Below are 14,164 nucleotides of genomic sequence, written 5' to 3'. Positions count from 1 at the left end.
TCCCAAAGTTCTATTGACAAATTCAGTTTGTCCATCAGTTTGAGGATGACAAGTAGTAGAAAACAACAATTTTTTGCCAATTTCAGCCCATAAAGTCTTCCAAAAGTAACTCAAGAATTTAACATCGCGACCAGAATCAATAGTCCTAGGCATGCCATGCAACCTAACGACTTTTCTAAAGAACAAATCCGCAATGTTTGAAGCATCATCGCTTTTATGACAAGCTATAAAATGTGCTATCTTAGAAAATCTTTCCAGAATAAAAAAAATAGAATCCCTCCTCTTCTTAGGCCTAGGCAACCCCAAACTAAAGTCCATAGAAATGTCAATCCAAGTTCCTTTTAAGAATAGCACGAAAAAGTGTTCCCAAAGTTCTATTGACAACTTCAGTTTGTCCATCCGTTTGAGGATGACAAGTAGTAGAAAACAACAATTTTGTGCCAAGTTTAGCCCATAAATTATTCCAAAAGTAACTCAAAAATTTAATATTGCGACGAGAAACAATAGTCCTAGGCATGCCATGCAACCTAACGACTTCTCTAAAGAACAAATCCGCCATGTTTGAAGCATCATCGGTTTCATGACAAGCTATAAAATGTGCCATCTTAGAGAATCTATCCACAACTACAAAAATAGAATCCCTCCTCTTCTTAGGCCTAGGCAACCCCAAACTAAAGTCCATAGAAATGTCAATCCAAGTTCTTTTTAAGAATAGCACGCAAAAGTGTTCCCAAAGTTATATTGACAACTTCAGTTTGTAATAGCCGAGCCCGGTGTACGGTACGATTTAAGTTTCGTATGTTATTTGGGTTATGTGATTAGATGTTTAGAATTGTGTTTTGGGCTATAGTATTATTGGTTATTATTGTTATTGAGTTGTTAGAAGTTGTTGGTTGTTCGTTTCAGAGTTTCGGATCGATTTTAGTTGCGTTGATTTTTTATCATTGCCGTAGCAAGAGTGCACTCGCGCTCTTAGAGGAGTGCCCCCGCGGTGTACTATTCATCATTTTGGTTTTGGAAGACCGTGGCATCACCGCACCCGCGGCAGTGTAAGCAGCGCACCCGCGGTAATTGTAGCACCGCACCCGCGGTCATCGTGCATGGATTTATTTTGTTGTGCCGAGAGCTCAGCGCACCCGCGGCCCTTGTGTTGTCGCACCCGCGGTATAGGTATGGGCGAGTTTTTAAGTTACTTTTTGGAGTTGTTCGCCATACCTTATCCTCATCTTTCCCCTTCATTTCGAGATTTCCTCTCTAGAACAAGGGTTTTCATCCATATCTTTTGCTTCCTACCTTTGATTCTTGGATTTGTTTGGATTTTCGACTTGAGATCGACGTTCTCCTTGATGCTAGGAAGCTTAGGTAAGTTTTTGGTGCGATTCTATTCAGGTTGTGAGTTAAGAGTTGACTTAGGTTTGATGTTTTGTTGGTTTAATGGATTATTTAACTTGTATTTTTGGATATAGAGTTGATTTTGGTGTTGTTTATGGATTATTGTTGTAGGTGGTGTACCAAGAGTATAGTTTGAAGGTGTTCTATTGGTTGTAAGTGGAATTTCATCCCTTGTGCTCAAATGATGTTATATGTATTGTGTTTTAAAGATTTTAAAGTGATATTCCCTTCAATTGATTCATTGTTATGTATTGATCCCATTGAGTATCTATTGGAGGCATTGATGTCTCACTATTGTTAAAAGGGAATACAAGAGAAAATAAGAGATTGTGAAACGACGGCTTTAAATGCGATTCAGAGTTCAAATGTTTTATTGGATTGATTAATCATAGTCAGAGCATTGCATGCAATTAGTTGATCAAAGACCATAGGCTTTTATACCTCAGAGTTATCGGTTTATATCGATAGGGATATTAGCACCAGAGCAGAGATACTATTGATATCAATCCAACCAGAGAAAAGAGAATACCATCTTATTGCTATCTTATTGATATGCTATTGCTACAGTTATTGCTACAGTATTCATGTTTCAGAGTTGATGGTATTTATGATTTCAAAGTCATGTTATACAGAGTATACTATGTATCATTGTTATGTAAGAGTTCCACTTGCTGAGATTTATTCTCATTTCAGTTATTTTCATGTGATGCAGATAAGGGCGACCGACCAGGACAGTGATCGTTGATGGGGGTCATATGCATACACCGTTGGAAGGAAGATGATTTTGCAAATATTTTGGGACATGATCATAAGAATGATTGTTTTGTATTTTATATATCATTTGAATGATCATGTGATTATTTTGTAAACATCTTTATGAAATGTATTTTGAAACTCCTTCCATTTGAAAGAAAATTTTAAATTCCGCTGTATTTTTAATCGTTACGGGTCAGGGTGTCACATTTAGTGGTAGCAGAGCGGTGTTCTTCGGACCAATGCATATGACTTCGTCTACTTTCAACTGTCCGGGTATGTTTTCTTGCATCTATCCATTGTTATATATTGATATGTCTTTTGTGAGCCCATTGTAGAGTATGCCTCCTAAGCGTAAGGCGACAGAGGGTGAGGATAGTTCTTCCTCGAGAGTTGTCGACGAGTTCGGCAAGTTGCTTAAGGAGCAGGCTAAAGTTCATAGCGATCAGATTCAGCAGTTGCTCCGATTGCAAGGAGCGGGTCAGGGCAGAGATCAAGTGAGAGGGCAAGTTGCACAGGCTGTTGGCACTGATGCCGTCTTTTCTGCTTTTAAGAGGATGGATCCACCAGAGTTTTCAGGGAGCACTGATCCTTTAGTTGCAGTTGAGTGGGTCAAGGCTCTAGAGGCGATCTTCGATCATCTCCACTACGAGGATAGAGACCGTATCAGTTGTGCTGTATTCATGTTGGTTAAAGCTGCTCGCATTTGGTGGAATGCGACCAAAGTTGGAGTTGATGTTGCGACACTGAAGTGGTCAGAGTTCACTGACCTATTCTACGACAAGTATTTCCCCGACGCACTTCGAGTGAGGAAGGTTACGGAGTTCTTGGAGCTTCGACAAGGGAGCATGGATGTTGGTCAGTATATTCTAAAGTTTGAGGAGGGTTGCCTATTTGCTCCGTACATTGCATCCAATGATAAAGATAAAGGCGCTCATTTCATTCGAGGCCTTAGAGCTGAGATTCGTCGTGATATCAACATGTCCAAGGCTGTGACTTTCAAGGAGATTGTGTCCAATGCACTGTTGGCAGAGCAGGATGAGAAGGACATCCATCACTAGAGAGAGGCAGGAGAGGCATCAAGCTGTTGCTCAGAGAGGCCAGGGTTCTAATCAGAGGGGCAGGGATCGTTTCAAGGGCAAGGGCAAGATGGAGCCGAGTCCTAGACCACCGCCAGTTCCAGTTAATCCCGAGAAGCCTTTTTGTCCGAAGTGTGGCAAGCATCATAGGGGAGAGTGCAGATTTGGCACTCATACTTGTTATCGTTGTGGCACGGTAGGCCACGTTGACAGGAATTGTCCACAAGGAGCTAGCCAAGGGAAGGTGCAGGGTCGTATCTTTTCGATGACCAAGGAAGGTATTAATCATGATTCTTCATTGATCTCTAGTACTATTTTGATTTCAGGCAGAGTAGCTACTACTTTGATAGATACTGGTGCTACTCATTCTTTTATGTCTGATTTGTTTTTGAGATCTTTGGGTATAGTTCCTTCTGTTCTTCCCCTCCAGCTTAGTGTTGTTTTGCCTTCGGGGGACGTGTTGTGCCCAACATCAATTGTCTTTGCGTGCCCTGTTCGTATTGGGGAGCGAGTTGTCTTCGCTGATTTGATTGTTATCCCTATGGTTGCCTTTGATGTTATTCTTGGCATGGATTGGCTTTCGACTTACCATGCAGTTATCGATTGTGTTGCTAAGAAGGTGACTTTTGCAGATGATGGCCAGGGAGGAGTTCTCGCCAGCTCAGGTACTTCGCTGGTCCTTCCTTTTATTTCTTGTCTTGAGGCTGAGAGATTGTTATGTAGAGGTTGCGATGGGTTTCTTGCTTCTATTGTGGATGTTGATGGTATGGTTAAGTTGAATATTGATGATATTGATGTTGTGAGGGAGTTTGCCGATGTGTTTGAAGATGATGTTCCGGGTTTGCCGCCGGACAGAGATGTTGAGTTCGTTATCGATCTAGCTCCTGGTACGGTTCCTATCTCTAAGGCTCCGTACAGGATGGCTCCTACCGAGATGAAAGAGTTGAAGACTCAGTTGCAGGATCTTTTAGACAAGGGTTTTATTCGTCCGAGTTCTTCGCCTTGGGGAGCTCCAGTTCTATTTGTTAAGAAGAAAGATGGTTCTTTGCGGCTGTGTATCGACTACAGAAAGCTCAACAAAGTGACTGTCAAGAACAAGTATCCGTTGCCAAGGATTGATGATCTATTTGACCAACTTCATGGTGCCACTGTATTTTCGAAGATTGATCTTCGGTCTGGCTATTATCAGTTGAAGGTTAGGGAGTCTGATATCCCTAAGACGGCGTTCAGGACCAGGTATGGTCACTTTGAGTTTCTCGTGATGTCTTTTGGTCTGACCAATGCCCCTTCAGTCTTCATGGACCTGATGAACCGTGTGTTCAAGCCCTATCTGGATAGCTTCGTCATTGTCTTCATTGACGACATCTTGATCTATTCCAAGACCAGAGAGCTGCATGCAGAGCATCTCAGAGTTGTTCTTCAATTGCTGAGAGAGAGGAGGCTGTTTGCCAAGTTGAAGAAGTGTGAGTTTTGGCTGGATCAGATTTCTTTTCTAGGCCATGTCGTTTCGAAGGATGGCATTGCTGTTGATCCATTGAAGATAGAGGCGATTCAGAATTGGCCTATTCCTACCACTGTCTCAGAGGTACGCAGTTTCCTTGGTTTGGCGGGTTACTATCGTCGTTTCATTTCAGATTTCTCCAAGATTGCCCTGCCATTGTCCAATTTGACGAGGAAGACTATGAAGTTCGAGTGGTCAATTGATTGCCAGAGTGCATTCCAGGAGTTGAAGGATAGATTGACGACAGCTCCTGTTCTTTCATTGCCCAGTGGTTCAGAGGATTTCGTTGTCTATACTGATGCGTCGAAGAGAGGCCTTGGTGCAGTGCTGATGCAGCGAGGTAAGGTCATTGCTTATGCTTCTCGTCAGTTGAAAGACTATGAGAAGAATTATCCGACGCATGATTTGGAGCTAGCAGCTGTGGTTTTCGCCCTGAAGATTTGGAGACATTATGTGTATGGCGAAAAGTGTGAGATCTTCACAGACCACAAGAGTTTGAAGTATCTGTTTTCTCAGAAAGAGCTCAACATGAGGCAGAGGAGGTGGTTTGAGCTGGTCAAAGATTATGATGTGGCTATCAGTTATCACCCAGGGAAGGCGAACGTTGTGGCTGATGCTTTGAGTCGTAAATCGAGTTCTTCCTTGAGTTCTTTGATTCAGAGGCCGTTGCTGATGGACTTGCATCGAGAGGATATTTCTTTGGTAGTTCCCAACCATTGCTCGCTTTTCAACGTTGGTCATTCGGGCTACTTTGACGGACAGGATCCGTAGAGAGCAGACTGTCGATGTGCAGTTGCTAGAGTTGAGAGCTAGAGCTGAGGAGAGGGGTAACTCAGAGTTTGCGATGAATGGTGATGGATTGGTGACTTTCTGAGGCCGTATCTGTGTTCCTATTGGCGATGATATTCGGCGAGATGTCTTGACAGAGGCTCATACTGCGCCATATTCGATTCATCCAGGCAGTACGAAGATGTATCAGGATCTTCGTCGACTCTACTGGTGGCCAGGTATGAAGAAAGATATTGCTTTGTTCATTTCTCAGTGCCTTACTTGTCAGCAGGTGAAGATTGAGCACCAGAGACCTGCTGGGACATTGCTATCTTTGCCGATTCCTCAGTGGAAGTGGGAGCACATTACGATGGATTTCGTGACTGGTCTTCCCAGAGTGCAGAAAGGTTATAATTCCATTTGGGTCATTGTTGATCGGTTAACCAAGTCAGCGCACTTTCTCCCAGTCAAGACGACGTACTCCATGAAGCAGTATGCCGAGGATTATATTGCAGAGATTGTTAGACTTCACGGTGTCCCTGTGTCGATCGTGTCTGATCGTGACCCCAGGTTTACCTCCGAGTTTTGGAAGAGTCTGCACAGAGCTATGGGATCACGGTTAGCTTTCAGTACAGCTTATCACCCTCAGAGCGACGGTCAGTCAGAGAGAGTCATTCAGATTTTAGAGGACTTGCTCAGAGCTTGTACTATTGACTATTCTGGTAGCTGGGATTCTAAATTGCCACTTGTGGAGTTCACGTACAACAATAGCTATCAGGCGTCAATTGGGATGGCACCGTATGAGGCACTTTATGGCAGGAAGTGCAGATCGCCTTTGTATTGGGATGAGGTTGGAGAGAGGAAGATGTTGGGACCAGAGTTGGTCCAGCAGACGGCCGATGTTGTTGCTGTGATCCGTGAGAGGATGAAGACAGCACAGTCCAGACAGAAGAGCTATGCAGATGTTCGTCGTAGGCCTTTGCAGTTCGAGGTTGGCGATCACGTGTTCTTGAAGATAGCACCTCTCAAGGGTGTGATGAGATTTGGCAAGAAGGGTAAGTTGAGTCCGAGATTCATTGGTCCTTTTGAGATCTTGGACAGAGTTGGTGACAGAGCCTACAGATTAGCCCTACCGCCAGATCTTGATAGAGTTCATAATGTTTTTCACGTATCGATGCTCAGGAAGTATATTGCGAATCCTTCCCATATTCTTCGCCACGAGCCATTGGACTTGACGCCGAATTTGACTTACCAAGAGATTCCGATTCAGATTCTGGATCGCACAGTTAGAGTTTTGAGGAATAAAGAGATCGGCATCGTTAAAGTCCTTTGGAGGAACCATTTGATCGAAGAGGCTACGTGGGAACCAGAAGATGAGATGAGAGATGAAAGCGGACCGGTTACGGTGGCCGGAAGCGCAACGGAAGTCAAAAATTTTTATTTTCTTCTAGAATTTTCGGCCACCAAGTTTAAGTGCAATATTTACATTTCAAAACAAAAACACCATGCATAGGATGTTTAAGAAAGATTACATATCAACCTCTTGAGGTTGATGTAATGGCTCCAACTAAAGTATGAATACTTTAGCTCTTCTTTGGTAGACAAATCTACAAGCACACCCTCTTCCTCTTCAAGAATTAGGCCCACCACTTAGCTATGTAAATCCCCTCAAGTTTTGCACTAGAAAAACTTGAGGGATTTTCAAAGAGAAATTTTTGTTCTCCAACAAATTGAAGAACAAAACAAGAAGAAATTTTTTTTTGAGAGAAAACTAGAGAGGAATTTCGGCCAAGTTGAGAGACAAGAATGAGGAGAGAAGTTGAGTCTAGGTTGTGAGAAAAGTAACTCTCAAAAGCAACAAAAGTTGCATGCCTAGTCTCCAACCCTTCACCTCCCCAAAGCATGCAAACCCTAGAATGACATGCATATAATATGGTTTTTTAACACATTAAAAAACCATAGACTAAATTTTAATTATCTCCAACACATTTGAGATTAATTAAATATTACTTGATTTTACTCAAGTCCCACTAGTTAAATAATTATTTTAATTGAGTTCTACAAGACTCAATATTATTTAATTAATTCAACACTTGAATTAATTTAATTATTTAGACTCTACTAGGTCTACTAGTGTTTAATTAATTCAACACTTGAATTAATTTAATTTAGTCCGTAATAATGTTTATGAAAATCACAATTTTCAAATACATTATTCACTTGACCAAATTTTAATCTTAGGAACACTTCCATAAATTAAATTTTATATTTCTCTCTTAGAAGTCATACTTCTATTTTTCTTAACGCTTATAAACACATTTATAAGCCGTTCAACACATTGAACTATTTTACTTCTCATCGGGATTTACAAAGCAAGTACTTGTGTGGCCCTCAATGGTTCATTGATACAACTAGCCGTGGGTTCACATCTCTATGTGATTCGGACTAAACATGTCCTTATTCGAGCATACCCCAATTGCTCCATTCTTACTTATCAACTCCTTGATAGTAAGAACGTCAGAACTCAAGTCTGATAGTACCCAACCAATCACGTTAAACGCCTAGCAGCATCGCTTACGTGATTCCCTAGGTATCACATGATAGTGCCTGCAAGAACCATTCAATTATGGTTAGCGTACAGTACGGTCCCTTCAACTCATATATCCCGACCGATTCGACAACTATTGGTCTATCGAGAGTTGTCAATGAATCGATACTATGTGTCATGTTGTGGTTGCATCGATGGTGTAATCTATGAAACCCCTTTCATAATTACCACCATACTCTGATCAGAGATTTCAACCCACACATACATGAAAAACACATTGGATATCCATACCCGTAGGTAAGCGGTGAATCCCCGGCTACAATGCATCGACTCCTATGTGTTTCGACAAAACACCCAACCTTGCCACCTGATGACCCCATGAGAGTCGGTAAACAAGTCAAAGTGTAATTCTAGCACATAGAGTCTCAATGTTGTCCCGGGTCATAAGGACTAATTCTGTACAACCATAAACCAGGACTATTCCTCTCGATAAGTGAGAACCACTTGGAAAGTCCTTTTATGGAGGGTTGTTCAGTGCACTCTACAAGGAGCACCTATCTGCATGTTCGGACATCACAATGTCCCCTACCAATGAAACATGGTACTCACATCGCAGATACTAGTCTCTAACTCGAGCGGCCTATATCCTTCTTATTGGCGGCTGAATCGACTAGGAACCGTTTAGAATATACAGTATTACAAATATGAGTTTCATGATACTCATCATATGAGCATCTCATATTCTTTCTACTATTTGTATATTCAAGGGCTTTATCTATGCAACTAGCATGGGTATACAGATAAAGATTTGCCAAAATAATAATTTCAAATATTATTAAAATAAAGATTGCTTATACATAGAGTTTCATTGTGAACACTCGGCCAACACTTGGCTCGACGGGCACCTACTCTAACAATCTCCCACTTGCACTAGAGCCAACTACCCATATGCATCAAACACATTGATTCGCGATGCTTGTCGAATAATGGTCCGGGTAAAGGCTTAGCTAGTGGATCAACAACATTATCGGCGGAGCCGACTTTGTCAAAAGACACTTCTCCTCTTTCCACAATCTCTCCGAGGATGTGGTACTTTCTCAATACTCGTTTGGATTTCTGATGAGACCTAGGCTCCTTTGCTTGACTTATAGCTCCCGTGTTGTCACACAACACCGGGACAGGAGCGACTCCATTAGGAATGACGCCCAACTCTTGGACGAAATTCCTTATCCAAACACCCTCCCTTGCTGCATCTGATGCAGCAATGTATTCGGCCTCTGTGCTGGAATCCGTAATATTGTCTCGCTTGGAACTCTTCCAAGAGACAGCAGCACCATAGAGCATGAATACAAAACCAGAGGTTGACTTCGAGTCATCGATATCGCTTTGGAAGCTAGAGTCGGTATAGCCTTCCAATTTTAGTTCTCCACCCCATAGACCAAGAACAATTTATTGGTCCTTCTCAACTACTTGAGGATGTCTTTCACAGCTTTCCAGTGTGAAAGACCAGGGTTCGATTGATATCTACTCACTACACTTAGTGCGAAAGCCACGTCAAGACGTGTAGATATCATCCATACATGATGCTACCAATTGCCGAAGCATACGGAATTCGTGTCATCGCCACTATCTCTGCATCAGTCTTGGGAGACAGACTTGGATAGGGACACGCCATGACACATTGGTAGATGTCCTCTCATGGACTCATCCATCGAGAACCGCTTCACGATGGTATCAATGTATGTGGACTGGGTGAAATCAAGCCATCTTTTCGATCTATCTCAATAGATCTGTATTCCCAATACAAAAGATGCTTCACCCAAGTCCTTCATCGAGAACTTACTCGCTAACCATATCTTAGTTGATTGCAACATTCCTACATCATTCCCAATGAGTAGAATGTCATCAACATACAATACCAGGAATGTCACAACACTCCCACTGACCCTCTTATACACATAGGGTTCCTCAGGATTCTTAGTAAATCAAACTATTTGATTATACTCTCGAATCTGAGATTCCAACTCCTAGATGCCTTCTTAGACCACAAATAGATCTCTGAAGTTTGCATACCATATGCTCACTTCCGACAGATGTAAACCCTTCAGGTTGAGACATGTAAATCACTTTCTTAAAATCCCTATTAAGAAAGGCTGTCTTAACATCCATCTGCCATATCTCATAGTCATACCATGCAGCTATGGCTAGCAAAATCCTTATGGACTTGAACATTGCGACTGGGGAAAAGGTTTCCTCAAAGTCAACTCCTTGTCTTTGAGTATATCCTTTTGCCACCAATCGCGTCTTGAAGGTCAACACCTTCCCATCCTCCCCAAGTCCCTGTGGGAACAGTTCCCACAGGTGGATCCACAAGATCCTACACTTGGTTCGAATGCATGGAATTCAACTCAGATTCCATTGCTTCAAGTCACTTGGATGAATTGGCATCAGATAACGCTTCTTTGAAGGTCCTTGGATCACATCCAAGATTAGGCTCATCATGGCCCTCTTCAAGAAGAAGACCATACCTCATAGGTGGTCTCGAGACTCTCTCGGTTCTTCTAGGAGCTTGTGTCTCCTCACTTAGCTCATTGGGTGTGGGTTCTACAACTGTGGGTGTCTCTCGAACCTCTTCGAGTTCTATCATCTCGTCCTTTCTATCCAATAGAAATTTCTTTTCCAAAAAGGTTGCGTTCCTAGAAACAAACACCTTTGTTTCTTGGGGATGATAGAAGCAATATCCAACTGAATTCCTTGGATATCCCACAAAGTAGCATAAAATGGATCGACTATCCAATTTATCTCCCACTACCTGCTTCACATAAGCAGGGCTCCCCATATTCTAAGATGAGAATATTTGGGAGGCTTACCCATCCATATCTCATATGGTGTCTGCCTTTGAATGGACATTTAATGGAATATCTTTTAATTTTAAGTTATAGAGATCGTTTTCAAGTTCACCAGTACCAATCAAACATTCATTCATGTAAATGTTGCAAACACCTTTGCAAAATAAACAAGAATATCCATTTTTATCAGCATAGAAATGGAAACAATGTTTTTTACAAAATTAGGTACAAACAAAACATCTCATAAAATGAACTTAAACTATCGTTCAATAATAAGTAACATCCTTAATAGCCTTGGCAGCAACTCTTGCTCCATTGTCCATCCTAAAGAAGGTCACACCTTCCTTAAGCTTCCTACTTCTTCCCATCACCTGTAACCCATTACAGAGATGTGAGTCACAACAGGTATCTAATACCCAAGAAGTAGAGTTAATTGAAATGTTTACTTAAATTTAGAACATACCGTTTCCAGAACACTTCTGGGCCAGATATTCCTTGCAATTTCGCTTCCAATGTCCAGGCTTCTTGCAGTGATGACAAACATCACCAGTCTTGTCAGCCTTAACTGGTCTGGCTGCCTCAACGGGATTCGGAGATTGCCTCATCAAGGGCACGTTCTTCTTGGGACGTTGGAAAGAACTCTTCTTTCCATTCCCATGTGGATCAATCTTCGTACCAGATGAAGAACCCACATAAAGAACCAACTTCTCTTTCTTGATGGTTGATTCAAACGTAACAAGCATATTCACCAACTCCACAAGGGTCGGTTCCATCTTGTTCATGTTGAAGTTCACCACAAAAGGATCAAATGAGCTAGGCAGCGATAACAGCAACACGTCGGTGGTCAACTCCGAAGGCAAGATCATATCCATGCCAACGAGCTTGTCCACGAGCCCGATCACCTTTAGGCCATGCTCATGGACCGAGGCCCCATCTCGCATGCGCAAAGTGATCAGCTCCTTGACGGTAGCATCCCTAAGAGGACGCGTTTGCTCTCCAAAGAGCTCCTTGAGGTGCAAATGAATGTCAGCAGCACTCTTTGCACCCTCAAAACGCCTCTGCAGCTCATCATTCATAGAAGTCAGCATATAACACCTGGCTATCAAGTCATGGTCACACCATTCCTTGTAAGCCTGCAATTCCTCAGGATTGCAGTCAGTCGGAGCCTCAACAGGGGGCGACTCAGTCAGTGTATATGCTACATTTTCCGAATTCAAGACGATTTTCAGGTTTCTTAGCCAAGTGAGGTAATTAGGTCCAGTTAATATGTGTTTGTCGAGTATTATAGATATCGGATTGCGCATCGAAGACATTGTCGATTTGTACTGAAAAGTAAAAACAGATAAATGTTGATGACTATTTTAAATATTTAGTAAGATATGAAGTTTGGACTTTTACTTCATAAATATTTGCTCCCACTGTTTTGACATCTTTCACTACCCTCTAGTGAAAACGGGAAACTCCTTTCCTCAGTAGGTACGTAAGGTCCAATTAGCGAATTGTGATCCCGAATAATATCAGCCAATCACAATTCCTAAAAGGTAGTTTCCAATTGCATCACAATGCAACCCTCTACGTAAACTTTTGTCTCACGTTTGATTAGGACCCAATAATATGACGTCGTTCATCTTCACGTGTCAAGCCTAACCCATCGATGTTGAACCTTAATGGACGGTCGCCATGAGTTCCCTCAATAATATGAGCCGAAATCATGGGAGTTCCACGTAGTTCACATCACAATGTCAATGGATGTCACAGCTTTCCGGCACCCAGGGCCCCCTCAATAATATGAGCCGAGCCCCGAGTACGAGTAGCGTTCATCATGCATCCATTGTCGATGGAAGACAAGGAAATTATAAACAAATTTATAATTCCCCTTTTCGGACTTGATATTAATTTTGAATCTTATTCAAAATGAGGGTTTTTTAATTTTGAAAGGTCTCATCATTAATTTTATTTTAAAAACTCGCCATGTTTGATCGTATGTTTGCCGGATTCATGCAACTTTTGTTATTATAATAATAATAACGCACATACTCATTATTTATAACATATCATGCATATATTATAAATAGAAAACAGTACAAGGATGATCAATCGCCCCAAAACTAATGGCCCGTGTGAGCCAAACACGGGCCTAGGTCCAATCCTAGGGTAAATGCAAGGGATGCAATGCAACTAAATTATTACATTAGCATCCAATATTACATGTCTTCGATCTTCATAATCACCAAGGCCACCATCTTCCAATCTTGATCTTCCACTATTCTAATATTTACAATTAAATATCCATGGCACATAGGGATTGTAATAGCCGAGCCCAGTGTACGGTACGATTTAAGTTTCGTTTGTTATTTGGGATAATTGATTAGATGTTCAGAGTTGTATTTTTGGGCTATAGTATTGTTAGTTTTATTGTCTTGAGGTGTTAGTTGATGTTGGTTGTTCGTTTCAGAGTTTCGGATCGATTTTAGTTGCATTGGAGGTGATCTTGGCCGTGACCTTAGTGCACCCGCGGTAGTGCAAGGAGTGCACCCGCGGTCGACTGTTCCAGTTTTTGTGTTGGAGGGCCGTAGCATCACCGCACCCGCGGTGATGCAGTGACCGCTCCCGCGGTGTGTAGCGCACCCGCGGTGCTTGCAGTACCGCACCCGCGGTGTCTGTGGTTCAGGATTTTTGTGGACTGCCGAAAGCTCAGCGCACCCGCGGTCCTTGTGTTGGCGCACCCGCGGTGAAGGTATGGGCGAGATATTTAGTCGATTTTGGAGTGGTTGGCCATCACTTTTCCTTTTTCTTTCCTTCTCATTTTCGCATTTTCTCTCCATTTTAGGGTTTTTCATCATTTCTTTCACTTCCTATCTTCGATTCAAGCGTTTGTTTGGAATTTCGACTTGAGTTCGACGTTCTCCTTGGTGCTAGGAAGCTTGGGTAAGTTTTTGGTGCGATTCTGTTAAGGTTGTAAATTAAGAGTTGTTTAGGTTGGTTGTTTATGTGGATTTATGGATTATTTAGCTTGTAATCTTGGATATTTAGTTGATATTGGTGTTATTTGTGGATTATTTGTTGTAGGTGGTGATCAAGGGCTAAGTTGAGGTGTTTGTTGTGGTTTGTAAGTGGAAATTCATTCCTTTTGCTCACATGATTTTATATGTATGTGTTTCAAAGAGTTTATTGTGTTATTCCCTTTCATTTGATCCATAGTATGTATTGTTATATGTATTGGAGGCATTGTATGTCTCATTATTGATTAAAGGGAATACAAAGAGATATATAG

This window comes from Primulina eburnea, chromosome 4, assembly GCF_022965805.1.
Source record: "Primulina eburnea isolate SZY01 chromosome 4, ASM2296580v1, whole genome shotgun sequence".
NCBI lineage: Eukaryota > Viridiplantae > Streptophyta > Magnoliopsida > Lamiales > Gesneriaceae > Primulina > Primulina eburnea.
Note: the sequence above shows the minus strand (reverse complement) of the source record.